At 48.3% G+C, this 25,931-nt stretch overlaps 1 protein-coding gene and 1 long non-coding RNA gene across 14 annotated transcripts in view; one reads left to right on the top strand and one right to left on the bottom strand.

Annotated features, from left to right (window-relative positions):
* Positions 1 to 382: 382 nt before the first annotated feature.
* The window catches only part of LOC138986122 (uncharacterized), a 46,328-nt gene continuing 20,779 nt past the window's right edge, over positions 383 to 25,931 (bottom strand). Inside the window, exons 3-4 of the long non-coding RNA XR_011463018.1 lie at positions 6,524 to 6,769; positions 383 to 648 (exon numbers count right to left, since the gene is read on the bottom strand). This is a non-coding gene — a long non-coding RNA (uncharacterized lncRNA). The remainder of the gene's footprint in view (positions 649 to 6,523; positions 6,770 to 25,931) is intronic.
* Positions 14,392 to 25,931, top strand: part of CHST3 (carbohydrate sulfotransferase 3) — a 38,284-nt gene continuing 26,744 nt past the window's right edge. For 6 of the 13 annotated variants that reach the window (XM_070364819.1, XM_070364818.1, XM_070364816.1 and 3 more), the window contains exon 1: positions 14,392 to 15,006. The gene's annotated coding sequence lies outside the window, so the exon portion shown is untranslated. Of the gene's footprint in view, positions 15,007 to 24,114; positions 24,210 to 25,931 lie in introns of all 13 variants that reach the window. The other 7 variants (XM_070364817.1, XM_070364813.1, XM_070364815.1 and 4 more) reach the window with 2 other exon arrangements.

Genomic DNA, 25,931 nt, shown 5'->3' with positions numbered 1-25,931 from the left:
AATGGAAAAGGATATGAAAAAGAACATGTGTGTGTGTGTGTATATATATATATCACTGAATCACTTGGCTGTACACCAGACTCTAACACAACATTGTTAATCAACTATACTTCAATTAAAAAAAAAAAAAAGAAGGTGCAAACTCCATTGTGTGGGGAGACTCGAGACTCTCCCCACTGACCATGCCCACCCCATCTGGGCTCCTGGACACTTTCCCTTCCCCTCTCAGCTCTTCCCTCGCTTGGTCTCTGCCTGGAAGACTGTGTATCCCATTCCCCTCCTCATCTGCCTGATATCAAGTACCAGGAGACACAGGGAGACTTCTGTTGAACTTTTTATTGAAGAAGTTTTCAAACACATATAAAATAAAGCGACTATTGTAAGGAAGCAGCTTCAACAGTTGTCAACACATGGCCAATCATGTTTCATCTCTGCTCCCATCCACTCCTTCCTCCTCTTCAGATATTTGACTCTTTGCGACCCATGGACTGTAGCCCACCAAGCTCCTCCGTCCATGGGATTCTCCAGCCAAGAATACTGGAGTGGGCTGCCATTTCCTTCTTCAGGGGATCTTCCCAACCCAGGGATCAAACCCAGGTCTCCCACATTGCAGGCAGATGCTTTAACCTCTGAGCCACCAGGGAAGCCCTAGATATTTGGGAGGAAATTTCATCTGTTACTATTTCACTATGTAACTCTATAAGAACTCTTTTTTACAAAAATAGTACCACAATACTACTATCCCATCTTCACAATTTAACAATAGTTCCTGAAATCACCAAAGATGCCGTCAGAGTTTACATTTCACCAATTATTTTATGCATTTCTTAGGAAGACTGAATCAGGATCCAAATGAATCCCATATACTGTGTTTGATTCATATGGATTTAGGTTGCTTTTTTTCCTTCAATTTATTTTAATTTATAAGTTTCCTATCCATCTCTTATTTTTCTCTTTACAATTTTCACTTAGTTGTTGTTGGAAGACTTGTGTCTTTTATCTGCAGAATTTCCCACAGTCTGGATTGTGTCGGTCTTGAGGGCATCATTCTAATCCTGTTTCTTTGTCACTGTATTTCCTTAAATTGGTAGTTAGATTATAGGCTTTATCAGATCCATATTCATTTCTCCTTCCCCTCCCTCTCCTCTTGCTCCCTCTTCTGCTTCTTTTTCTGGACAATTCTATTTAATATTTGATATTTCATTCTTCCATCAGGGCATGCACAATGTCTGATGATATTTCTTTTTGCGTTATTACCAGTCACAGATGATCAATGCCTGGATCCATTAACTCATTGAAAGTGAAAATGAAAGTCACTCAGATGTATCTGACTCTTTGCGACCCCATGGACTATAACCTGCCGGGCTCCTCTGTCCATGGGGATTCTTCAGGCAAGAATACTAGAGTGGGTTGCCATTCTACAGAGGATCTTCCAAACCCAGGGACTGAACCCAGGTCTCCCGCACTGCAGGCAGATTCTTTTCTGTCTGAGCCACCAGGGAAGCCCAAGAATACTGGAATGGGTAGCCTATCCCTTCTCAAGGGGATCTTCCCAATCCAGGGATCAAAATGGGGCCTCCTGCATTGCAGGCAGCCAGATGAGCAACCGTTTTTTACCAGCTGAGCTACCAGGGAAGCCCATTAACTCATTAGGGATGCAAAATGGTGATATTTAACTCCATGATTCCTTATTTGATTATTAACTGGCAAGACAATATCAATGATTCTCTAGTGTTTTTGGTTTTTTGAAGCCTGGATTATCCAGAAAGAGCTCAAGGGAACAAAATTTCTTGGGTTCTTCCATGTTCATAACAGTTCAGCTTTTATATTGAAGGTCAATTTCACTCAGTATAAAAATCTTTTGTTCATATTTCCTGAAATATGTCATTATATTGTCCTGTAACATAAAGTATTACTGTTGAAAAGTCAGATGACAATTTGTTTTTCTTTCCTTTTTAAGTGATTTGGTCTTTTTGCCTGTATTCTAATTTTTTTTTTTTCCCCTTTAAAGCCCTAGATATAAGTCTCAGGGTTGATTTGCCCAGGCATATGGTATGCTTCTTCTGTATGAAATTTCAGGCCAGGCTCTCTGCAAGGAACATTTCCTTGAGTTATAGATTTCTGTATTTGTTCTGTCCCATTGCTTTGCTTTCCTTCAGGGATCTTCATTAATTCCTATTGCATGAATGCTGACTTCCTTTTCTGTATTTTCTCTGCTCTATCACTCTCAAATCTTTTTTTATCTCTTTATCTCTCTTTTGAAATGCCTTCCTTCTATCTTGGTTTTCTTTGAAAAATATTCTCTATTATGGTTATTTTCTCTTTATTCTTTTCATCTTCATTTACCAAACGGATTGTTGTTCTTTTTATATTTATTTTCTGACTTTATCATCATCCTTTTCAAAACATCTTTCCCTAATCACCTGACTTCTGAGCTCATCTATTGTTACTTTATGTTTTAATTTCATAATTTCTATCATTTAAATTTTTTCTCTAATTTTTTGGAAATATGAAGTTTTCCCCTCCTTTGTGGACATGTTTTTCTGACATGTGCCTTTACTAATTGTAGAATATGTTATTTTACAATTCATTGTTCTTTTTCTCATAATTTTACTCAGGATCCAACCTTAATGGCTTCCTGATGCTCCTTTTTAAAGTAAAAGGAATTTTCTAGTACTTTTAGGAGACATGCAGTGAGTAAGGTTATTTTTCTAGCTTCATGGATCTTTAGCTCCTCATTCTGTTGAGTTTACAAAGTGACTGTTTCGACGAGTACTGCAAAACAAATCGCCCCAAACTTAGTGTAGAACATAACCCCTTTCCTGTGTTCATGGATTCTGTGGGTCAGACATTCACAAAGAGAGCAGTGAAGAAGGCACGTCTGACATCATGATGCCTGGGGCCCCGGCTGGAAGACATCTCTTCATTCACCTACCTGGTGCTGTCTGCCAGCTGTCTGCTAGAATACCTACCTGTGATCTCCTCATGTGGCTCATTGGGCTTCCTCACAACCTGGTGGCTGATTTCCAAGAGTGAACATTTTAAGAAAGAAGTGGACATGCATGGCATTTGAGCAGTCTTGGAAGCCACACAGCCTCTACCTCTGTCGGTCAAGTCAGTCACAGAGTTCCAGTCAGGTACATAGGTCCCACCATTTAAAGGGACAAAAGTCAAGGCCACATTGTAAAAAGGGCATGTGGGATGAGATGATTTTTGCAGTCATCTTTGGAAAATAAAATCTGCCTCAGTAATTACATACATAAATGTGTGTATAACACATATGCATGCACACACACACACACACACGTTTGTACTTCTTGAGATCCCCTGATCCTCCATCCTCCAACCCCATTTTTGTCTGGAGTTTTTCTTTCTTTGTCCCTAGTGTTCCTGTCCTGATTAGTTTGGATTCTACTCTCCAAGTCCCAGTGTGGGACTTTGTCATTAAAGAGGGCTTCAGCCTATTAGTTTTAAGAGTGTAAAGGGGAGGCAAAAATGAGTTTATGGGACCCAGATGGTTCTCAGCATCATCAGATATCACTGCACAGCAGTCCCCTGGCACTCATATGCAAACTGGAAGTATTGCATATGAGAAGTATTTTCTAGTTTCAGCTGCTTTTGAATTGGCCTGCGATTGAATACAAGTTGGTGATGTGAGAATTCAACTGTTCTCAGGACCATCAGAAGCCCAGGTGTCTTCCTTCTGCTTTCGCCTTCACAGAAACCAGTATCATGTAAGTCTAGTTAACAGTGGTTTGTCCCCACGCAATCAGTGTTTTGAGCTTATGGGTTATGTCACCTAGCTTTGCTGTAGAAGTTGTCTGTGACTCTTCTGCTTTCTTTATTCTAGTTGCTTTTCTACAGGTGGGGGACAGGAAGGGTGGCATATGAGTCTTTAGGCCTGTCATAACAAAATACCACAGGCTGGGTGGTTCAATCAACAGAAATGTATTTCCCACAGTTTTGGAGGCTAGAAGTATGAGATCCCGGTGCTGTCAGGGTTGGTTTCAGTGACACCTTTCCTCCTGGCTTATACACAGCCACCTTCTCTCTGTCTTCACATGGCCTGTCCTCTGTGAGCACATGGAGAGACAGAGAGTGATCTCGCGTGTCTCCTCCTCTTCCAAAGACACCACTCCTGCTGGATTAGGCCCCTTATGAACTCATTGAACCTTAATTATATACTTTAAGGCCCTATCTCCAAGTACAGCCGCTTTGGGGGTGAGAGCTTCAACATGTGGATTTCAGGGGGACAGGGTTCAGTCAGTAACAGGGAGCACTTGGAGAGAGGCTAGCACCGCATTCTGCTGTGTTCCCAGAACGAGAGAGGTTCTGGATGCAGTCCGTACAGGCCAGTGACCCAGGGCAGGGAGTGCAGCGGAGAAGGGTGGGGAGTGCTCTGGGGGTGAAGGGAAGATGCCATCAAGCACTTGACAAAGGCCCCCCATGGCTGGGCTCCTGCCTCCATCGAGCAGCTCCTTGGTTTTCTTACACACACCGTTCTGCTCCTGAGTCTCCGTGCCTTTGTGCTCACAGTCGTGACTGCCTGCAATGCCTTTCCTCGCTTCCCTGTCACTTGTCTCCAGTTCAACCAAGAGCTCCTATTTTATCTTATCCTTTAGAATTTATCTTGAATTTATCTTGAGCACCTCCTTCTCCAGAAAGTCTGCCCAGATGTCTAGCTGGCTGCAGGGACCCACCGTCTCCATGGTCCCAGACTGCGCCTGCATGCACACACATGTGCACACACATACCGCTCCTCAATGCACTTCCCTCACTGCAGTGTAATTGTGTCTTTATGAGCACCTCCACCACTAGACTGTTAAGCCTCCTGAGGGCAAGGCCTGTGTCTTGTCACCTGCAGCAGACTGGATCCCTGCTCTCAATGCATTCCCCTCATCACAGAACTCACTCTCTATGCCATCACCACGGCTTCATGGTGGATAAACAGACTTCTCTACCTTTATACTCTGGGGTTGGGCATGGGATTTGTTCTGGCGAGTGATGTTGGCAGAAGCTTTAAATGTGCTCAGGCGGTTTGTTTTGTCGCCTGTGTTCCTGTGATCTCCTTGAGAAAAACGTGCCCCAGGCTGGCCACTGGTTCACGTGGAATATGGGGATATGAAGAGCAGACCAAGCCCAGCCAACCTGTGGTCTGAAACAGAAACCCCTGCTGACTCCCCCTACCCCAGTGCACCTAGGAAAGAGAAAGATAATACCTCTTGTTGGGATTTGGAGGATGTTTGTTTTGCAGCATTACTGCAGCAACAGCTGACAAAAACAACATTCATCCTAGTGTTCCAAGCCCGGCACAATCATGGACCAAAAGATGTTTGCTGAGTAAAGACGCAAATACATCCTTTGATCCAATACCTTTGCAGTGAGTTGGTTCTAATCACCTCCCCTGCTGAGACCTCTTGTATCTCTTCTTTGCAAAGGGGATAATGACGGTTTCTTTGTAGGACTGCTGTGAGGATTCAATAAAATAACCTAGGTACAGCTGCTGGCACTTTTTGCCCAATAAGTGCCATTTTTCTTCCTCCTTCTTCACTCCTTGACATCTTTAAATGAGCTCTTAAGGTAAAATGATGGGGGCCCAGGGAGCTGAGCGGGGAGAGGGAAAAACTTACTCTAGGCGCATGGGCCTCAGGCCCTTTAACTCCAGTGGGGGAAGCCTCTTCTTATCCTTCCCCTTCCTCTCTTCCTTTGCCCACAGGGTTCTCCCCTGAGTCACTGCCAATCACCTCTTCCTGGCCCAGAGAAGAGGAGATGTCTCAGATCCCAAGAGTGGCTCGGCAATTCCTTGGCAGCATGTGGCTGGGCTCCCTTAAGAGGTTGAGAAGCTTACACTTCCTCTCTCTTGGACAGCAGCTGCTACATAAGAGACCTGACTACTCTGAAAGCACCATGCTGGGAGGAAGCCAGGCCAGCCATGTGGGGAGAGAAAGGCCACACCGAGGAGCACTAAAGCGCCACACGTAGGAGTGAAGCCTCTTGGACTTTCCAGCCCAGCGCAGCTCACCTGTCAGCTGAACACAGCAGAGTGAGCCGCCTCGGCCGATGCCAGGTGGAGCGAGAGCCCAGTTTCCCACAAGACAGGGAGAACGTTTCTGTTGTTTTAAGTCATTAAGTTTTGAGGTGGTTTGTTACACAACAGATAAATTAATAAATAAATGAAACTCTCTCTATATAATATATATGCTATATATAATTACATACAATGCACATTTTTATTATTATTCCTGAACCTTTGAGAGGAAGTGGTAGAATGACCTTGAATATTTCTGTGTGTATCTCTAATGAATCAAGTATCATTTTACAAAACAGTACAGTTATCAAATATTGACACATTATTATTATTCACTCAGTCCCTATTTATATTGGGTCAATGGTCAAAATAATGTCTTTCATGTTGATTTTTTTTTCAGTTCCAGAATCCAGTTCAAGATTAGACATTACATTTAGTAGCTGTATTACCTGTAAGTAGGTGCATAACAAGTCACCCCAAAACTTAACATCTCACCGTTTCTGTCGGTCAAGAATCTGGATGTGGCCTCACTGGGCTATTTGGCTCAAGGCTTCAGCTGAGGTGTTATCCAAGGCTGCAGTGATCCTAAGATACAACTGGGACAGGATCTGCTTCCAGGCTCACTCAGGGATTGCTGGCAGGATTCAGTCTACTGGCCTGAGGGCCTCAGTCTCTTAAAACACTGGCCTCTCCACTGGGTAATCTCACAATTTGGCGATTTGCTTCATCACACCAAGGAAGCTGAGAAGAACGAGAGAAAGAATGCAGAAGTCACAGCCTTTTGTAATCTAAACACATTCTTCCGGATTCTCAGACGTGATATTCCATCACCTTTGCTGTACTCTGTTCATTAGAAGCAAGTCATCAACATGTAAGCAACCTAAGTGTCCATCAACAGGTGAATGGATAGGACTTCCCAGGTGGTCCAGCGGTTAAGAGTCCACCTGCCAAAGCAGGGGACATGGGTTCCATCCCTGGTCTGGGAAGACTCCCCAGGCCATGGGGCAACCAAGCCTGTGTGCCACAACTACTGAGCCCAAACTACTGAAACCTGTGCACCCTAGAGCCCATGCTCTACAACAAGAAAAGCCACTGCAATGAGAAGCCTGCATACTCGAGGGTAGCTCCAGCCTGTCCAACTAGAGAAAGCCTGCATTCAGCAACAAAGACCCAGCACAGCCAAAAATAAATAAATAAAATTAAAAAAATAAAACAGATGAACGGATAAAAAGACATGATGTATTTATACAATGTAATATTAGCCTTAAAAAGAATGAAATATTGCCATTTGCAGTAACATGGATGAACCTAGAGAGTACCACACTAAGTGAAGTCAGAAAGACAAATATTATATCATTTACATGTGGAATCTAAAAATATATATATATAAAAAATGAAATGATTGACAAGCAGAAACAAACTCACAGGCACAGAAAACAAATTTATGGTTACCAAAGGGGAAAGACGGTGGGGTGGCAGGGATAGATAACTTAGGGATTAACAGATTCACCCCACTATACATAAAATAGATAAACAGCAAGGATTTACTGTATAGTTCAGGGAACTATATTCAGTGTCTTATAACAACCTATAATGGAAAAGAATCTGGGAAAAAAAAAAACTGAATCACTTTGCTGTATACCTGAAATGAACACAATATTGTAAATCAACTATATTTCAATAAAAAAAGAAAAAAAGAAGCAAGTCACCAGACCCAGGCACATTCAAGGCGAGGTGATGATACATAAGACACAAAAGAGGGGGTTATAACTGGAGACCACCTTAGAAGCCTGCCTGCTGGCTTAGAAGCCAACCTGGAATGGTTTCGCAGCCTTTTCCTTTATCTTTCATGTCACTGACATTTTAAATATTGCAGGCTAATTGTTTTTTGCAAATGTCTCTCAGTCTGGATTTGTTTGCTGGTTCCTCACGATGAGACTCGAGTGATGTGTGTGGTTCTGGGGGCAGGAATACTGTACACGTTGTCCTTCCCTCCCGTCCATCATATCAGGAGACACATGATGTCGCTGGGTCCCATTATTAGTGACCTCAGCTTGTGTCAATGTTGATGAAAAAATTAATCAGCAGTCAATCTAAGAAAGAAGTGGAACATTTTATGTGAGCTAACCTGAGAATTATAATCTGGGAGACAATCTTTCTAAGAGCTCTGAGAACTGTTTGGAACTCTTTGGGACTCTCTGGGGAGGCCAGTATATATGTGAGTTTGGCAAGGGGGTCCACAGCAACCAAGCCCACGTTGTGGTAGAAGGTTACTATTATTCGGAGGAACAGAGATCTTAGTTCATGGCTTTAGTGCTTTTCCAAGTATGGGAAGATGCAAGAATCTGAGTTTATAAAATTTTTCCTGAACATATCCAGTCATCTGAGGACCAGTTCTATCAGTTTCCCTAGAGGCACAAAGTGCCTCATCCGGATCCCTGAACCCATTTCAACACATACTGTAGGTCAACAACTGCAGTCAATAACAGCTTGATTCCTGTAGAACTGGGTGGTAGGTAACATTTTTTATAACATTCTTAATCCCCTCTCTTTCAGTCTTAATTTCGACCAAAGTTTGGGAGGCATTTCATGACCAATGTGTCCCATAGCCTTAAGGATGCTCTTTCTCAAGTCAGATGAAGATTTCATTGATAAGCCACTCTCTGTGCTATTACCCTGTTAAGAGCAACCAAAAGCCTCTGGACTGCCTTTCTTACTAATCTGCTATGGTTCAGGAAACAGTTCCCTTTTATTGCTTCCTCCCATATCTAGAGTTAACACTATTACCATCATGATCTTATAGGACTATGCTGCTGCTGCTGCTGCTAAGTCGCTTTAGTCGTGTCCGACTCTGTGCGACCCCATAGACAGCAGCCCACCAGGCTCCCCCATCCCTGGGATTCTCCAGGCAAGAACACTGGAGTGGGTTGCCATTTCCTTCTCCAATGCATGAAAGTGAAAAGTCAAAGTGAAGTCGCTCAGTCGTGTCCAACTCTCAGCGACCCCACAGACTGCAGCCCATCAGGCTCCTCTGTCCATGGGATTTTCCAGGCAAGAGTACTGGAGTGGGGTGCCATTGCCTTCTCCTATATATTTGGTCAACTGTTTCAAATTGCCTAGTCACCATTATCTTTATCAGAGGCTCAGTCACACATTTGGAAATGCAAGAAACAATAATCTTGTAAAAGAATCTTGTAAAATAGGCAGAATACAAGTAATACAGCTAGTAATATTAATAAGGTCAGAAATAAGTATTTTAGCTAAGAACTTCCCTTAGATGTGGCTGGTATCTCCCCAGGTCATCTGACCAGTCTGTTCTGCACAACTCAACATCTTTAAAGGAAATGATATATTGACATTTTAAGAACAAGTTCACCAAAGATATCTGCACATACAAAGCGAGTGGTGGATCACAGTGACCCTTTACAGGATTGAGAAAAGAAAGATGCCTGTTAAGGAGTTACGTGACTAGTGTCACAAGGAGAAAAATGGATCTTTCTGGTTAAGCAGGTATTTCTGCCACTGTCAAGGTCTAGTTAACATGCAATGCAGATGTACAAAGTGTGCTGGAGGGAAGAGAGGAAGTGAAAGAGCAGAGAAAACTTTGTTTAAATTTTTCTTGTCTTTTAAAGTGTGAATTTTTAGAATTTTTTATTTCACTTGTTTTTTAAGTGTGAATTTTTATTTCATCCATCGGATCACGTGGTTAAAATGGTGCTCAGGCTCCCACAATCTTAACTACCCTGCAATTCTGCCTCTGGCCTGGAAAGTTCTTTCAATTTTTCAAACATCATTAAAAAGAGAGAGAGAGACTAACTCTCTTAGCAGAGCAACTGTGGGGAGACATTAAGCCTGGAAACGATTTTAGGATGAAAATTCTCAGTGTCCTGGATCAGATCCTCATTCTTTATCTCTGCCTTTTGCACCCAAGACACCCTCACTGAAGGCCCAAGTGGTGGCTGGCGTGCTTGAGGAGTGAATACTCGTTCACACCTATGTTTCTTTCAATTGTTGGTCCCTTTACCTAGGAAGCCCTAGCTCATCGCTACCTTCTTTCCCACCTGCAGAACTTCCACTCATCTCTTAAGCCCAGGCCTGCAGTCTTCAGCTCCAGGAATAAGGCTGTCACGCTGCAGAGTCCCAGGGGCCAAGTCACACCATGTTCCACGACGAGCCTGATCCCCCCGGAGCTGTGCGAGCCTGTGCTCTTATTCTGGAGACCTCTGTCCCCACCCCAGCCTCAGCTCACACAGCATGTGGACTGATCAGTGCTTGTTTACATGTAGGTCTGTCTCCTCTAATCAGAAGGCGAGCCTAGGCTTGTTCACCTCTCTGGGCCCCATATCCAGTATGTGCTCAACAGCAATTGCTCAGTGACCACTCGGGCGCACCCTCTTCACCCCTGACCAACATCGGTAGCAAAGAATTTCATTATCTATAATCTGGTAGTAACACAGTCTACGTTTCCACCTCTGTATCCACTGGGGCCATCACAACGTTCTGGCAATAAAATTCCAGACTCTGCAGGTCCCACAGGAAGGCCTTCCTTTATAAGAACAGCAGGTGCAGTTAAACATAGCTTTTTGACAGATTTGTGGGGTTGAAATGGAGACTCTCACCTCTGAGAAAAGAGATAGGGTCTGGAGAAACCTATATGCCATGATACCTACTCCGAAACAAGCTGGAGAGCCTGCAGACTGACTCAGGGGCAGAGGCCCAGCCTCTGTGATGTGAGGTGAGAGCAACAGAGGGAGCTGCAGAGGGAGGGGTTCCAGGAGCTAAACCAGGAAGTGAGCTGGGGTCTGATCCCCTCTCGAAGGTCACTGTTAGTAACACAGGGCTTCCCAGGTGACTCAGTGGTAAAGAATCCACCTGCCAATGCAGGAGACGCAGTTTCGATCCCTGGGTGGGGAAGAGCCCCCTGGAGGAGGAAAGAGCAGAGGAGCCTGGCAGCCTACAGTCCATAGAGTCACAAAGAGTCAGATACGACTGAGCACGCACGCAGGTTAATAACATAAGGGAAGTGCCCAGTCGGATTTTTCTGCTATAAGAGATACCAAGGTCTCATCTCATAGCCTGGAACACTGCCCAGGACCCCTCCAGCTGCCAGTTGGTTGAGACTTTGGATGGTCTGGACCCAGGTAATGAACAGGGACCTCTGACTTCTTGCACCGGTGAGGACCCGTTCCCGGGAAGGCCTGGGTCATTCTCAGTCCTCTTTGGGTTTCTCATCTACACACATTGAGAATGACAGATGCCAAGTGCAGATTGAGGTTTTTGGTTTTTTGTTTGTGTTCCAACTCCAAGCCCATTACTACGCTAGCCTTGGACTCCAGGGGGCGCTGCACCACGCTCAGGAGGTACCACACTTGGTTAAATAACGATTACAGGTCACTGAAATAATAATCATTTAACCAAATGACAATAAAAGATTTCAAAAGCAGATAAAAAAATTAATAACTTAAAAGCTTGGAAAGAAACTTAACAATCTGTTATCAACAGCAGCTCAACAGTCAAAAAAAAAAGAAGTGTTCTCTTAATAGAAAAACCTAACTGAGGTTTTGCACCATCTTACCTTTAATGTTAAAATTCATTGACTCAATTAAACTAATTCTAATCTTAGTCTTGACTACACATAGAATTTCTTTTTAAGAACTTTTCCCTCTTGCAAAGCTTCCACAACTTTCTATACCCATATTAATCTGTCCCTTATTTTCTTTCCCATTTAGAAATAACCAGCTTTAGGACTAAATTTCCTTCTTTCTCTTAAAAAAATGCCTTTTCATTTCTTATACCTTCTTTTCCTTGCATACAAAGATGTTTTCCTTATTAAATTTTAGTTTTAATTTCATATATTAGAATTCTCAACTCTTAAAAAACTTAATTTCTAGTGAAAACTAAGAAATAAGCAATTATGAATTGTCTTTTACATTAACACTCTGTTGACTGGCAAACTTGTACATTAGTCAATAAATATATTGTTTAACTTAACAAAATTCTAAAGTTTCAAGGTACCAAATATCTGAAGAAACTGTTTTTAAGTAGACAGCCATAAAACATAACTATTCCTAAAGAGTTCTCCTTAAAAAAAACTCATCTCATTTACATTTAATTTACTTTAAAAAAATTTCATCATACCAAGTTATTTTTCTTGCTGACAAATTTTGCAGCAGATCTTATTTGACTTCCAGTAAGCCTAGATACTATAAAAAATTTATGTCGATGGCTCCAAGGACATGTCTGATTAAACCAGCAAAAATTGACCTAAATGCCAAAGTTAATTTAATATTGAATATTTCCCAGCTCACATAAACCTGAAATTTCTTTGGTTTCCTTTATATTTCTGAGAATTTATGTAACGCTTAATTCCTTTTAAGCCAATTAAATAGAGCTCATTAATCTTGTTAATAAGGTCTGTAAATAGAGATACATCGTATGTATAAGGTACACACAGACATACAGACAGACACAACTAGAGATCTCAGAGCTTCATTTTAACTTAATTGTGAATCGGGGTTACAATATAAAACTCACTAGTTTATAACTAACAGTTTAGTTTATAACTAACAGTTGGAGTAAGTTAAGTTTAAAAAGGCATTCCCCTACCCCCCATTTTTCCTGTCAGTTTCAGGAATTGGAGATGTCTAGATAAGACAGGAGTTCCTGAGAGCCTTGGTAGAATATTCACATCTCAAGGCACAGGGAGAAAAAGCAAGTTTCTCCTAGAACTTGTTCCCTTAGGGTCAGAATTCTGAAAAGATGTCTTATCAAGCTGGCAGAATTAGTTTTGGATTGTCAAATGAGCCCAACCTCGGGCATTTTTCTCCAGAGTCTAAAGAATATCATGGTCACACATTGTTACCAATAATAATAATAATAATTTTGGCGTTAGTCATGGAATCAGAACTAAAAGCCGGTCCAGTTTTGCAGGATGCATCCTAAAGGGCTGTTTTTAGGTACTGAATTTGTGTTTGCCATGTCCACAATTAAAATAGTGCACCTTCTCTAACACAAACACGCATACACACACACAAAAGATAACAACAAACCAATTCCAAAAGGCCCAAAGCCCAATCAGCTCCAAAAGGCTCACTTTGACACAACAGCATAAAAGCCTATACACAAAGAAATTCAAGCCATTTTCCTTCCCTTTTACAAAACAGTTCCAGTTGGTGGTCCCTTCCTGGTGGTCAAAACTGTTCCTGAATCAAACTCAGGTATGCTCACTCAACAAGCAGCAAGGCCAATATACCTAGGCCAGGTTGTGGAGAAAGAAAGGGTTTATCTGCAGGGCACTCAGCAAGGGGGTGGGGGACAAGCCTCAGATCAATTCCACTTGGTCTTTCCCGGAGGCAGGGGCGGGGGTGGTTATAAAGCAGAACAACAAAGAGGCTGGGATTAATCATCATCTTGGGACTTTTCTGTGACATTTTTTAACCTTTCTTTAAGTTGAAGTGAAGAAGTGAAGTCGCTCAGTTGTGTCCGACTCTTTGCGACCCCATGGACTGTAGCCTACCAGGCTCCTCCGTCCATGGGATTTTCCAGGCAAGAGTACTGGAGTGGGTTGCCATTTCTGTCTCCAGGGGATCTTCCTGACCCAGGGATTGAACCCAGGTCTTCCCACGTTGCCTGTAGACGCTTTACAGGCCGAGCCACAATACCTTCTTTAAGTTGAAGTGTAGTCAATTTACAATGTTGTATCAGTTTCTGTATAAAGGTGATTCAGTTATACATGTATGTGTATATGTATGTGTGTGTTTATACATATATATATGTATGTATATATATATATATTCTTTTTCAGATTCTTTTCCATTATAGGTTATTACAAGATATTGAATATAGTTCCCTGTACTTTCTGTGACATTCAGGTTTTGAGAGTCAGGATGTCTCTGAGGGTCACGACCACCTCTGGCCAGGTGGTCCAGGCCTCAGGGGTTTGTTAACTTATCTTGCCCTGGAGAAACCACCTGAGTTTATACATTAACGACATCAATAACAGCAATTCCAGTACGTTAACAATGTTATTCACAACAGCAACCGCAGTACATTAACAATGTTCTCAACAGAAGCAATTTTAGTCATCTGACCCTGGTTGATGAGTGTTCGGTTAGCACAGGGCTGAATTCCGAGGGGAAAAGAAAGGGAATAAAGTTTGGGATAGACACTTTAATCATTAATTCAAAAGGGAACGTGGGTTTAGAAAGACTCTGATTCAATAGGATGGGCGGCCGGAAGGGCTTGAGGGGCTCTGGCAGGGTGAAGCCACGAGGAACTCCAGGCCCCCTCCCCCTCCCCTCCCAACCCGGGAGACGAGCTCTTCCCAGCCTCTGAGAGCGAGTAGGGATCCCAGCGTCTTTAAGAGAGTCCCAGGGGAGAGGCGGGCTGAGGCAGCACTGGGAACAAAGACCCACGGAAGGGTCCTGCCGAGCGCAGCTCCCCGGGGGCTGGGGCGAGGGCCGCCCACACCCCCTCAGCTCCTCCCTCTCCTCCCTTGCTTCCACCCAGAGGCCCATCGCGCAGCCAGAGCTGCGCCAACTTCGCCAACGTTTCCCAAGTTGCTGGGGCGCAGGGGTGGGAGCTGGGTGGGGTGAGGAAGAAGAAGAGGAGGAGGAGGAGGCTCCCCGGGCGCCTTGGACGCGGTTCAGGAATCTGCCGCCGCTGCCGGCCGCTCGCGGACTCCGGCCGAGCAGGGAGGGAGCCAGGCAGGACCGCTTGCTCGCTGCGCAGGACGGCGCCCGCCTGGCGCCGCTTTCCGCCCGGCGTGCGAACCGGAGGGGCCGCGCCTCCTTTCCGCCCCGCCGCTGTCCCCCCGGGGGCGGCGCGCAGAGCCGGGGCCACGAGGGCACTGGAGTCCCAGAGCTGCTTCTGCCTGGTCCTGCCGGGAGGAGGGCAAAGTTGCGGGCGGATGCTGCCGGCGCCGGACCCTAGCCTCGGAGAGTCGGATCCACCCCCGCTGGAGGAGGCTCCGTGGCGGGGTAAGTAGGGCGACCGCATCCCCGGAGCTGCCGCCGGGGGTAGGGGGAGGCGGCCCAATGGTGCACACCCCGACCATCCCTGATCGGGCGCGCGCGCCAAACTTTGGAAGAAGAGGGGAAGAAACCGAAGGTGGGAGAGGGAGTTCTCGGCTCGGGGCAAGTTCCACGCAGGCACCCACACCTCCAGACCCAATGCAGCCAGATTCACAACTGCCTGATACGCACAGCTCATCACCCATCGAGCCACAGGCAACGCATGCACGCCACACCGACCGCTTCAGCCCGACTGTACAATTCTGGGAGTGTTTGGATCTTTTACACCAAGCATGTGTCCTCCAGCCCTCAAGTAAATCCACTGTCTTTGTCTGCTGCCCCACAGTGAGGCGTCCCCAAAGCGAGACTGGCCAGGAGAGGGGCTGCCTTGGCTTTGAAAAGTCGTGGCCAGCACCTCGAGGCTGACTGAGGAGTGGGGAGGAGAAATCAGACATTGCAGTCGGCTCTCCGGGTTCGTCAGGATTGAGTTTGGTGTGGAAACTCAGTGTCTGGTTGATGTGTCTGGGTGTGCGCCGTCCTTCCGGAGGCGAGGCCGGGAGAAAGGAGGGAGTGATTCATAAACTCAGATCCGCCAGTGTTAGGGTCTGTGAGCAGAGAAGACTGGCAGGCAGTGATGCCCTGGACAGCTGGGTGGTGTGACAGGGCCTGAGAGGGAAGCACAGACCCTTCCCCCGAGCGGATGTGCTTCCTCACAGGGACTTCCAGGGGATGGGCTGAGGAGATTCCGGCCGTGTGTGTGTAAAACGTGGTGAAAGGGAAAGGGAAGTCCGACTCTTTGCAACCCCATGGACTGTAGCCTACCAGGCTTCTTAGTCCATGGGATTTTCCAGGCAAGAATACTGGAGTGGGGTGCCATTGCCTTCTCCAGGAGATCTTCCCGACCCAGGGACTGAACCCGGGTCTACCGCATTGTAGGTAGACGATTTACCGTCTGAGCCACCAGGGAAGCCCGTAAAACGTGGTAGGGGATGTTTAAGACTGAGTTTGTGGAGAAAGCATGGCGGTCCTGAAGTCTTATTTTCACTGCAACTGAAGTTGTATCTGATTTTGGATACCCTGGTGTCCTGGGACTCCAGGACGTTTCAAAGGTTGTCCTGGATCTAGTACAGTGCCAAGCAGGTCGCTGGTACTCAATAAATAGTTGTCGAACAATGACACCCATAATTTATATGTGTTAGGGACATTCTATGAGCCAAGCCAGGTGGCCTCAGATGGGTTGGAAGTGGTTTTTCGGCAGAGGACGGGGCCCTGAGTGGTTCCAGGGAGCCCTGCTTGATCCGTTTAGCCCAAGTAGCACATTCCATTGTGCCCTGTGGGCTGGCACTGGGGGCCTGAGTTTCAACACTGGCCTCTGCTTCCCTAAGAGGGGCAGTAAGAAAGGCTCCATGTCTGCATCTGGCTAAGCTGGGAGTGTCGTGGGATCTTCTTCCTGGCTCCTACTGCCCTGGAAGGAGATGAATTCTCATGAAGGATCCAGGAGCTGTGTCCTGCATCAGTGGCCTGGTTCTTTGGTGGCAGCAGGTGGAAGCGTGGTCACAGTCCCTGTACCGAGTACTGGGTGGGTTCCTCTGCACCAGCTGGCATGAGCTTCCCAGAGGAGTGGAAACATCTCATGTTCCCGGAACTGGGATTGCAAGCAATCTTGGGACTGATTCCCTACTGGCATGGAATTGGGAACATGCAACGATGCGGTGGCGACTTGGCCGTGTAATCAGAAAGAAATGTGTCGTTCCCCACCCCCACCCTCACCCCTTGTCACTAGGTTTGGTGTGCATTTCAAGTATCTAAATGGTCTTAATGCTGAAATTAGCAAAGTTTGTGGGCAGCACCCAGGAATGTGGTCCCAGACGAGAGTGCAATCTGGGCTTGGCCACCCCCAGTCTCAGGGGGAGTGCTGCAGCCAGTCCCTTCCCATATCACCTTTCCACCTTAATTATGTCTTCTGTGAGTCACGAGCTCTACATTACCTCCCGATAAATAGCATCTTATCACCATTTTACAGATTAGGAAACTGAGGTTCAGAAAAGTTAAGTAACGTTTTGGGGGTCACACAGCTGGTGAGGGAACAAAGCCAGGATTTGAAACTGGACAGTCTGACTCAGGAACCCATGCTGCTTCCACCACGCCCAGCTGCCTCTAAGGTCCCTAACTGGTTCTCCATAGCAACAAGGAAGCAACACTGAAGCACTTACTGGGTCCTGGGGCCCCTGACTGCAGTCCTCTTTTTATACTCACTCTGCCCAACCTGGCTTATACCGTGGATCATGGAAATCAAAGGATAGGTGCCATCAGGCTGCTACAGCCTTCCATATGCATCTGGAGTCGGGAAACAGAGGGGGCCTGGGAGTGATTGTGGGGCAGATATGAGGGTAATTCCAGTGAGAGATGATTCATTGCTTATCTGAGAAATGGGGACAAAGCTACCACTGTGACCATACAAGTCACAAGTTTGGCAGAAACTGCCAGGTAAACATCATCAAATGGATTACTATGTTCTTTTCCCCTTCTGGTCTTTTCCTATTACACAGGAAAATCAGCCCTCCCTGAATATCCATGGGCAGGTCCTTTCCCCCAACCCCACACACCCCCACGAGAGCTACACTCCGTGGCACTGTCTGGTCCTCAGGAGAGATGGACAGGCAGAGCTGAGATAGCCAGGGCTGTGATAACCACATGGCTGTCTGGTCCCCAGCTTACGCTTTCTCACACAACCCCCACAGAGGGACAGCAGTTACCGTTCCACTTTGCAGATGAGGAAATGAGGCTCAGAGGGGTGCGGTGGCTGCCCAAGGTCACAAAGCTAAGAAGGAAGTGTAAGTTGAGAGTCCCTTGGACAGCAAGGAGATCAAACCAATCCATCTTAAAGGAAATCGGTCCTAAATATTCATTGGAAGGACTGATGCTGAAGCTCCAATACTTTGGCCAACTGATGCGAAGAAAAAACTCACTGAAAAGACCCTAATGCTGGGACAGATTGAAGGCAAAAGGAGAAGAGGGCTGCAGGGGATGAGGTGGTTAGATAGCATCACTAACTCAATGAACATGAATCTGAACAAACTCCAGGAGACAGTGAAGGACAGGGAAGCCTGGCATGCTGCAGTTCATGGGGTCACAAAGAGTCGGACATGACTTAGCAACTGAACAACAGCAAATGTGAATTATGCTGCCTTCAGGACTCCCTTCCAGGCACTTAGCAACAGCTGTGTTCTCTGCCTGGTTGGTACTCTATCTCCCTAGCCCCAGGGCTGAGAGGGGGTACCCCTGCTGGAGCAGAGTCGCCACAGCACTGCCTACCCCCATCTCTACCCCCAGTGCCTCTGATACAGATGTTCATGGTATGGGGAAAGCTGGCAACCTTAAACAAGGGGCAGAGGATAAGCACAGCCCAGCCAGCCTTGCCCACCTTCCACAGTAAGCCCACCTGGGTGAGTGCCAGAGCCTTTATAGTGCTGAGCTGCATAGATACTGGAGCCCTCTCCCTGCTTCACTGTGGCGTGGACTCACTGTCAGGATGGAAGCTGGGAGACTGGGCATGGGGAGAAGCTGCCCCATCCAAAGGGTGGGGTTATTCATCTTTGTCCCCTGGCTCCATTCCAGTGTGTGACACACGGCGGTACTTAGGGACTTTCTCAGAGGATGGGTGAAGACCAGGGAGCAGCTGTGAGTGCCTCTGCTGGAAAGTGATAAAGCAGGGAGCCAAGTATCAGTCATGTGGAAATGCTCAGACGGGCCTCTGCCCTTCACGAAGTCATGCAGGAAGAAAGGAAAACAGCTCTCCTTTTCATTCTTTAAACAGAAATACTTGTCCCCTTTTCTTGTCTGATGCTTAAACAGGTGGTAGCTACGCTGCCTGTCCTGCTCTGAGCTTGCAGATTCCACGGCTTGTGCCCCTGGTAGGCTGGACAGCCTGTTCTGTGCTTGAAGGTCTCCGCCTTTGTCTTCATCGACCTAAATCTGGCAGTTGCTCCCGCACACCCCAGCACATCCCTGCTTCTGCAAGCTTGGAAGGAGGGGCATGCAGGCCATGGGAGCCCCTGAGCACCAGTAACTTCAGGTCTCTACAGCCCATCTCTCCTTCTCTATGCCTCTCCCCACCTCCATGCCTCCCCTTACCCTCCTGCCCCACAAAGATGGCTATGTGCTGAGGGACCATGGTTGTTTGCGCTCTGGGAAATTTATCAGTGGAATTCCAGAAGGCTCTCTGAAAAGGACTTGAAGGGAAAAGTGTGGAAAATAAATAAGCCAGTTAGTCCCTAGCTCAGCCTCTCCTGAATGCCGCAAGTAAACAGCTGGCCTGGGAAGCTCTGTCTTGGCCTCCGTGCTTTCACCTGGCTCACTGGGGGCCTCACCAGGTCCCTCCTTCCTGCCTCTGCCCGTCCAGCCCCTCCTCCTTGCCTTTGGGAGCCTCAAAAGTCAGGGAACACCCCCACCTCCGGCCTGGCCTTGTGCTGCGGGATGCTGGCACACTGGTGGCTGGGGAAACAGGAGCTTGTGGGAGAGGAGACCGCCCGAGGCTCCGGCACAGCCCTGCTCCGTCTGAGCAAGTCTCCCCGCTTCCGCCCTGCTCAGCAAGGCAGGGTGGTCTCTCGTGGTGAGTTTGACTTTGATGATGAAGAATGGTGGGGCTTTTTCCAATTTTGTGGCATCTAAGAAAGATTTGCATCTTAATCATCAGTTTAGAGTGAATGGAGCAAAGCTGATTTTCTCCAAGGTGGGCTCACATGTGAAGAAACCCTCAAAACCCCGTTTACATTGTGGGGCTTCCTGGACTAACCAGCAGGTCAGGGGTCAGGGGTCTTTGCTTTTGAGCAGAGTTCTATCAGCTTAGGCCCTGTTTAGGGTGCTGGTGGTGTGAGTTCACAACAGTGTTTTCAAGAGGCTCAAGCACTCTTATAAGTTCTCTGTCTGGGGGGGTAGGAAGTAAACTCGTGATACGTTAATACCTTCCTTTGATTCAGCTGACCCACTCCAAACCCAGCGTCCGGTAAGAAGGGACGAACCAGGTTGCCAGGATGGGGGTAGCTCCCCAGTGGGACTGCCAGTTCAGGACTCCGCTTCAGTCACAGGGAGTGGCCGGGGGAGGGGGGGCTTCCCACTGTTGTGGCTGTGCCTACCAGGTCAGCAAACTGAACCCCCTGGGATCCGGGGAATGGGCACCAGCCCTAGACTGGTCCTGCCCCCATGCCGGAGCCCTTTGTCCTGTGGTTGCCAGGCTTCTGAGAGGCAAGTTAAGGGGTAAGCCCTGTGGCTTGCAGTCTTGGAAAAGAGACTGCAAGCCCACATACTCACAGATTAACACAAATCACTATGGGCCAGAGTACACTCACACATACACAGAGAGAGAGAAAGATAAGCACAGCAATACACTCATCCCAAAAGACAAATTATGAGATAGTGCCCTCTGTACGACTTAGTAGCTGTGTGACCGTGGACAAGTTACTTAACCTCTCTGGGCCTTAGTTTCCTAGAAAAGGGGGGATGGTAATAGGTTATAAGTAATAAGGCTATAAATGAATTTGTATTTGTGAGGAGTTTAGAAATGTGCCCTAACTATTGCTCACCACATACTCTTTGCCCCACACACTCAGGCCCAAGTACGCAAGACCTCCCAGAGAGGTGCTCACAAACTTGTCAGCAAATAGGATCAGTCACTTTGCACTTTCTGAGTCCTGGTTCTCAGGATGCATGGCATTCTCTGTACTAGGCTTGAATTAGAACTTATTAGGAAGATCATTCCACTTTCCCTTAGGAAGATCTTTATTTTAGAACAATGTGGGCACTGACTCCCCCAGAGAAGGTTATGATTCCTTTAGCAGCATCAGTTTTCACCCTGGGTTTCATGGCGCCCCGGAGTTCAACAAGGACCCCTCAGAGGCCTGATGGAGGGGGGTTCCAGGCCTCTCCCCCATTTATCTGTTCTACATATTGGGTTTCCTAGGAAAGTTCTGGTTCATAAGAAGGCTCCACAGCTTAGACAGTTGAAAGCTCCCCGCTACAGGCTGGCCCGATCCCATCCTGTGTGCGCCTGTCCCAGCATGCCACGTGACACCCGTGCCCAGGCGGGCCCCTACAGCTACCTGAGCCCTGGCCCGGGGCCTCTCCCACTCCCTTCCCTGCTTCCCTCCTCCTCTCCGCTCCAGCTGCCTCGCCATCTGCAGGATTCTGCAAAGTGCTAACATGTCTGAGCCAAAATAGCACTATCAGAGGAAATATTTTGAAAACAAACTGGGCCACCCCCCTGGCTGAGACTGCATGATTTTCAGCAAAGCATTTCACAACTTCTGAGGTGGGTGGGCGGGGCCGTCTGAAGAGGCTGGGGCCCTGAATCTGCAGGGTTAGGACAGACAGGCCTGAAGAGGCCCAAGATTATTGCAAACCTAGAACCAGGAAGGGGAGGTTATCCTCACAGGATAAAGAAATAAAAGCCTCTGTGACCACAGAGGTCAGGACCCGTCCTCTTCTGCCTTTGACAGATGCCACTGCCCTTTCACTTTTCCACCTCCTTATGCATCTGGCGCAGAGGCCTTGGGGCTGGGGACACAGGAGATAGCTGGTGCTAACAGTTGGCTGCACACCCTGTGCTTAATTAGTGCTGTCGGGGCCCACATTCAGAGTCTTCACTGGAAGCTCTGGCAGCAGGTACCGTGTGATCACCGTTGTACAGACCGGCAGACAGAACCAGACAGACGGGGAAGTTGCTGGGACCCCGCTGCTGGTGAGCGCAGAGCTGGGTCTGAGCCCTGCTGCCTCACTCCAGAGTCAGTGCTCCTGACCCTGGGTGTATCCACCTTGCTGGAGCCTCGACTGGAGGGGCGGAACGGCTCAGCGGGACAGTCCTCTCGTTACTGTGACCAGGGTACACCCTACTCACAACACTCTCTCCTTCCTTCTTTTCTCATGGCCAGCTGCCTTCACCCTCAGGCCTCAGCTTAGATGTCTCCTTCTAGAAGCCTCCGTCAGTGGCCCTCTCTGTGGCTGCCTGCACGTCCCCATCCTCACACTCTGCCTTGCTCTGTTGCGCCAGCTGCTTTCGTGCTCTGTGGTCTCCACCGGGCAGTGAGCTCTGTGAGCAGGACAGAGTCTGCCTTGTTCTCACGTGTCTCCAGTGTCCCGTGCAGCCCCCGGCAAGCACTGAGCACCCATGCCTGACTGGGGAGCACAAATGATGGGTGTGACACTGGGCCCCAGGAGGAAGGAGGCATGGGACAGTGCCCAGTCTCCCAGGAGAGGATGCTGCTGTTAGGGAGGGATCTGAGTCTAGGCAGAGGTGGTGGAGTCATAGTGAGTGGGAGAGGGCAGCTGATGTGGACCAGAGGCCCTGTATGGGACCAGGAAGGAATGGGAGAGTGGGACCCTGGGTGGATGGCCTCTTGTGGTCACTACCCTGTGGGCTCTGGGCTGGGATCCCGAGGATGGGCCTGAAACCCTCCAAGAGACCCTTTGGAGTTAAGCAGACTGTGCAGTATGGGCCCTAACAGCACGCAGTTCTCAGTCCTTTCCCCTCACTGGACGGACGTCCATTCATCTTCTTCTGGGTCTCAAACCCAACCCTCTCGGCCGCAGAAGCCCCCATGAGTAAGCCCTTTTCCCCGAGCAGAGTCACAGAAGCCCAGCTGGCAAGATGCCTCCTGGGGGTGGTTCCAGCTGCAGCCTCTGAGCTGTCCTCGCAGAAGTAGGAGGGCCCTTAGTGCTGGGCTCCCCTCCACGCCACCCAGGGAGCACACGTGTGGTGCTCTGACCAGGGTGCTCTGGCCTTGGGTGCCTGCTCATGCCTGACACCACGCCGGGCAGAAGGTGCCTCCAGGCTAGAAGAGGGCAGGACACCTGGGCACGAATAACCACCTTGGAGTCCAACGGTAATGAGCCCACACAGGTGCACATGAGGGAGGATCTGGGGATGGTTTCACAGAGCAGGTGGGCTTCCAGCGCAAAGAGGCGAGCCCGGGCAGCAAGCACAGGTATGGGCAGGTTCAGATCGAGTGCAGAGGTGGGTGAGGAGTCTAGCTGCACTGAACTGCAGTGTGTGGGATGGACGAAGAAGAGAGAGAGAGAAGAGACAGGGAGGAGGTGGTTACACGTGCAAGCTCTGGAGCCAGGCTGTCTGCATGAGGAGCCTCCGTCCGCAGTCACTGCTGTGTGACCATGGCCAAGCTGCTTAGCCTCTCTATGCCTCACTTTTATCACCTGTAAAATGGAGATACTAATAGTATCCACTACATGGCGGTGAGCTCCAGGAGTTGGTGATGGACAGGGAGGCCTGGCGTGCTGCGATTCATGGGGTCACAAAGAGTCGGACACGACTGAGCAACTGAACTGAACTGAACATGGCGGTGATAGGAGAATAAAATGAAGAGTGACCTATCATCCTTTTATTTTTTAAGGCAACTAGCAAAGTAAATTGAGGTCAGATCATAGAGGCCTTTGGAGGTCAAGCTTTCTGTTTGCTAAACACCCGCTGTATGCCAATCACTTTACAAACCTTCTCACTAAGCAACCTACAACTAATAAAACAAAATTATTAGCACTGCCTCCATTTTATAGATGAGGCAACTGAGGCTCAGAGAGGTAGGGTAGCCTGCCCAAGGTCACTCGGCCAGGTAGAAGCAGAGGCAGTAGTGAAACGCAGGTCTGTCTGGCGCTTAGGTCTTTCTTCAACACGGAGATTAGAGAGACATGACGGAGGCAGCCTGGGGACCTCCCCTGGGCCGGGGCTCACGGCCAGAAGCAGAGCATGGGTAGAAGAGCCATGGGTCCCTAGGCTGGAGAGGGTGGTAACAGGGAAGGAAAGGTTCAGGCAAGGAGATGAGGATGCCCCGGAGCCACAGCACACCGCTCACTGTTCAGAGCCCAGGGACAAGCTGTTGAGTCACTCTGGGAAAACATGGCATCACTGAGTTTTGCTGTGTGCTGCCCACCTGCCATTTCTCGTGCCCAGAGCCTTGCAAGGGCACCTGCACACCCAGGTAGCAGGACCAGGTCAGCTCCCCGGCTTCCTGCCCTGAGCTCTCCCCAACCTCTGTCTCCCATCTTCCCACTGCCCCCCTCCCACTCCAGCCCCACCTGGATGCGGCAGGAGCTTCTGGAAGTGATGATGGGCATAAAGAGCTTCCAAAAGGACCTCCATGCCAAGCCTGCAACTGGAATCTTGGGTGAGAAGAAACTGCTGGGTTGAAGTTTTAGAGCTGCTTTTCCCTTAAGAATGGTGCTGCTATTCCACTGGAATCACTTCTTAAAAGTAAAAGTGTGCCCAGCACTATGCCAGGTGCCAGCAGCCTCCGCCTTCTTGGAAGGTACAGCTGAGAATCTGCGAGCTCTTTATGTACTAGGCGTCCTCAGGTTAAGTGATTTATTTGCGTCAATCTGATTGCATGAAGTAGCCCCATTTTATAGATGCCATCCCTGAGGCCCAGAAGGCTAGGTGACTTGTCCAAGGTCACATAGCCAGAATTCAAACCCTTGGCTCTCCTATTCCAGGTGTACTTAGCCACTCCGGGCTCAAGTAAAGCCACTGGACAATCATAGAAGGTGGGGTGTACCGAACCTATGTCTGCCGAATGATGCAGTGCAGACAGGAAATTCCAGGAGAATTTTCATCTCAAGAGTGTGGGTCACTCCCCAGAGCTTGTTGGAGGTTGTGAATATATATAAGAAGTAACAGAGAGCTCCCAGGTTCCTTGGCTGAGCAAACCCTGCTGACGTGGCCATTTGGGGTGAGACTCTTCCCACTGGAAGGAGCACCGGGGCTCGGAGCGGGGTGGGGGGTGGGGTGGGCGGTGTGTCTGTCCTGGTTTTGGTGGGCCTGACCTGGAAAAGGAGTATGAGTCAAGCAAGGGGCGAGTGCCAGCTTCCTCAACCCAGTCCACGGCACAGGATGCCAGGCTGCTGCAGCTGCTGCTGCCACTCCCCACGCCCTCCCAGCCAGCAGGAGGGGCTGGTGGCCAGCCCTGTGCTGAGTGGCACCCTCTCACCCACACCACAACCTAGCTAGAGGGGCACAGTTCTTCCCAATTCACAGGTTAGGACGCTGAAGCTTAGAGAAGTTTTCTGGTGCGCTGGAACTCCTTTGGCAGGAAAACGGAGGGACTGAGACTCCTAAGTCTCCCTTTTGCTAAGAGACCAACGGGAAGAGGGAGGGGTTAGCCTGCCCTCTGACACTGAGCCACACAGGCTGGCTGCTCTCAGACTAGTATTTCTGATTCATCTGTCATCACCAGATCCCTGTGTTGCAGGATGAATAACCTCTGGGGTGAGAAAAGCTTTGATTCCCTTGGGCCATGAGTCACTATTTCTCTGGGAGCACTTTTGAAGCCATAGAGCTTCTCCCCAGGCTTTGGAGGGGAGCAGGTTCCTTCTCTGCTTGAGTGCCAGCCCCACCCTGGCCCTGACACTGCCTGCTTGGGGAAGGGCCAGGAAACAAGAGGCCTCCACCAGAGGCCCTGCCTCAGTGATTACCCAACATGTTACCCCCGCCTTACTCTCAGCAGACAGGTGCCACATTCCCAGAGGTCTATGGGGTCTGCAGCCTTGAGGGGTCCCTTGTCCCCTTTAATGCCCGAGGCCCACGTGGTGAGCACAAGTCCACTTGTCCCCCCTCCCCCAGGCATGTCTGGGAATCCCCCAGGACTCCACTGTCTGCAGGGCGGCTCCTCCTGGCACTTCCTCTCCGCACAGGAGGGAGGGGACCCAAGCCAGCTCCTCCCATCTTGTCAGTCTCAGGCCCAGTCACTAAAGAAATAATTTCTGGAGAGCTGTCACTTTTCTCACAGAGAAAGCAGACTGTTAAGTTCGGCTGTAGGGGTAGTTTTGCTTCTCACCGCCCCCAAGTTTTCCTTCTGGGATGGGATTCTGGCTTTGCCTCTGCTTAAATTCAA

The sequence above is a fragment of the Bos mutus genome, chromosome 28 (genome assembly GCF_027580195.1).
Source record: "Bos mutus isolate GX-2022 chromosome 28, NWIPB_WYAK_1.1, whole genome shotgun sequence".
In the NCBI taxonomy this organism is placed as follows: domain Eukaryota; kingdom Metazoa; phylum Chordata; class Mammalia; order Artiodactyla; family Bovidae; genus Bos; species Bos mutus.
This window is presented reverse-complemented; position numbering and strand designations above follow the sequence as displayed.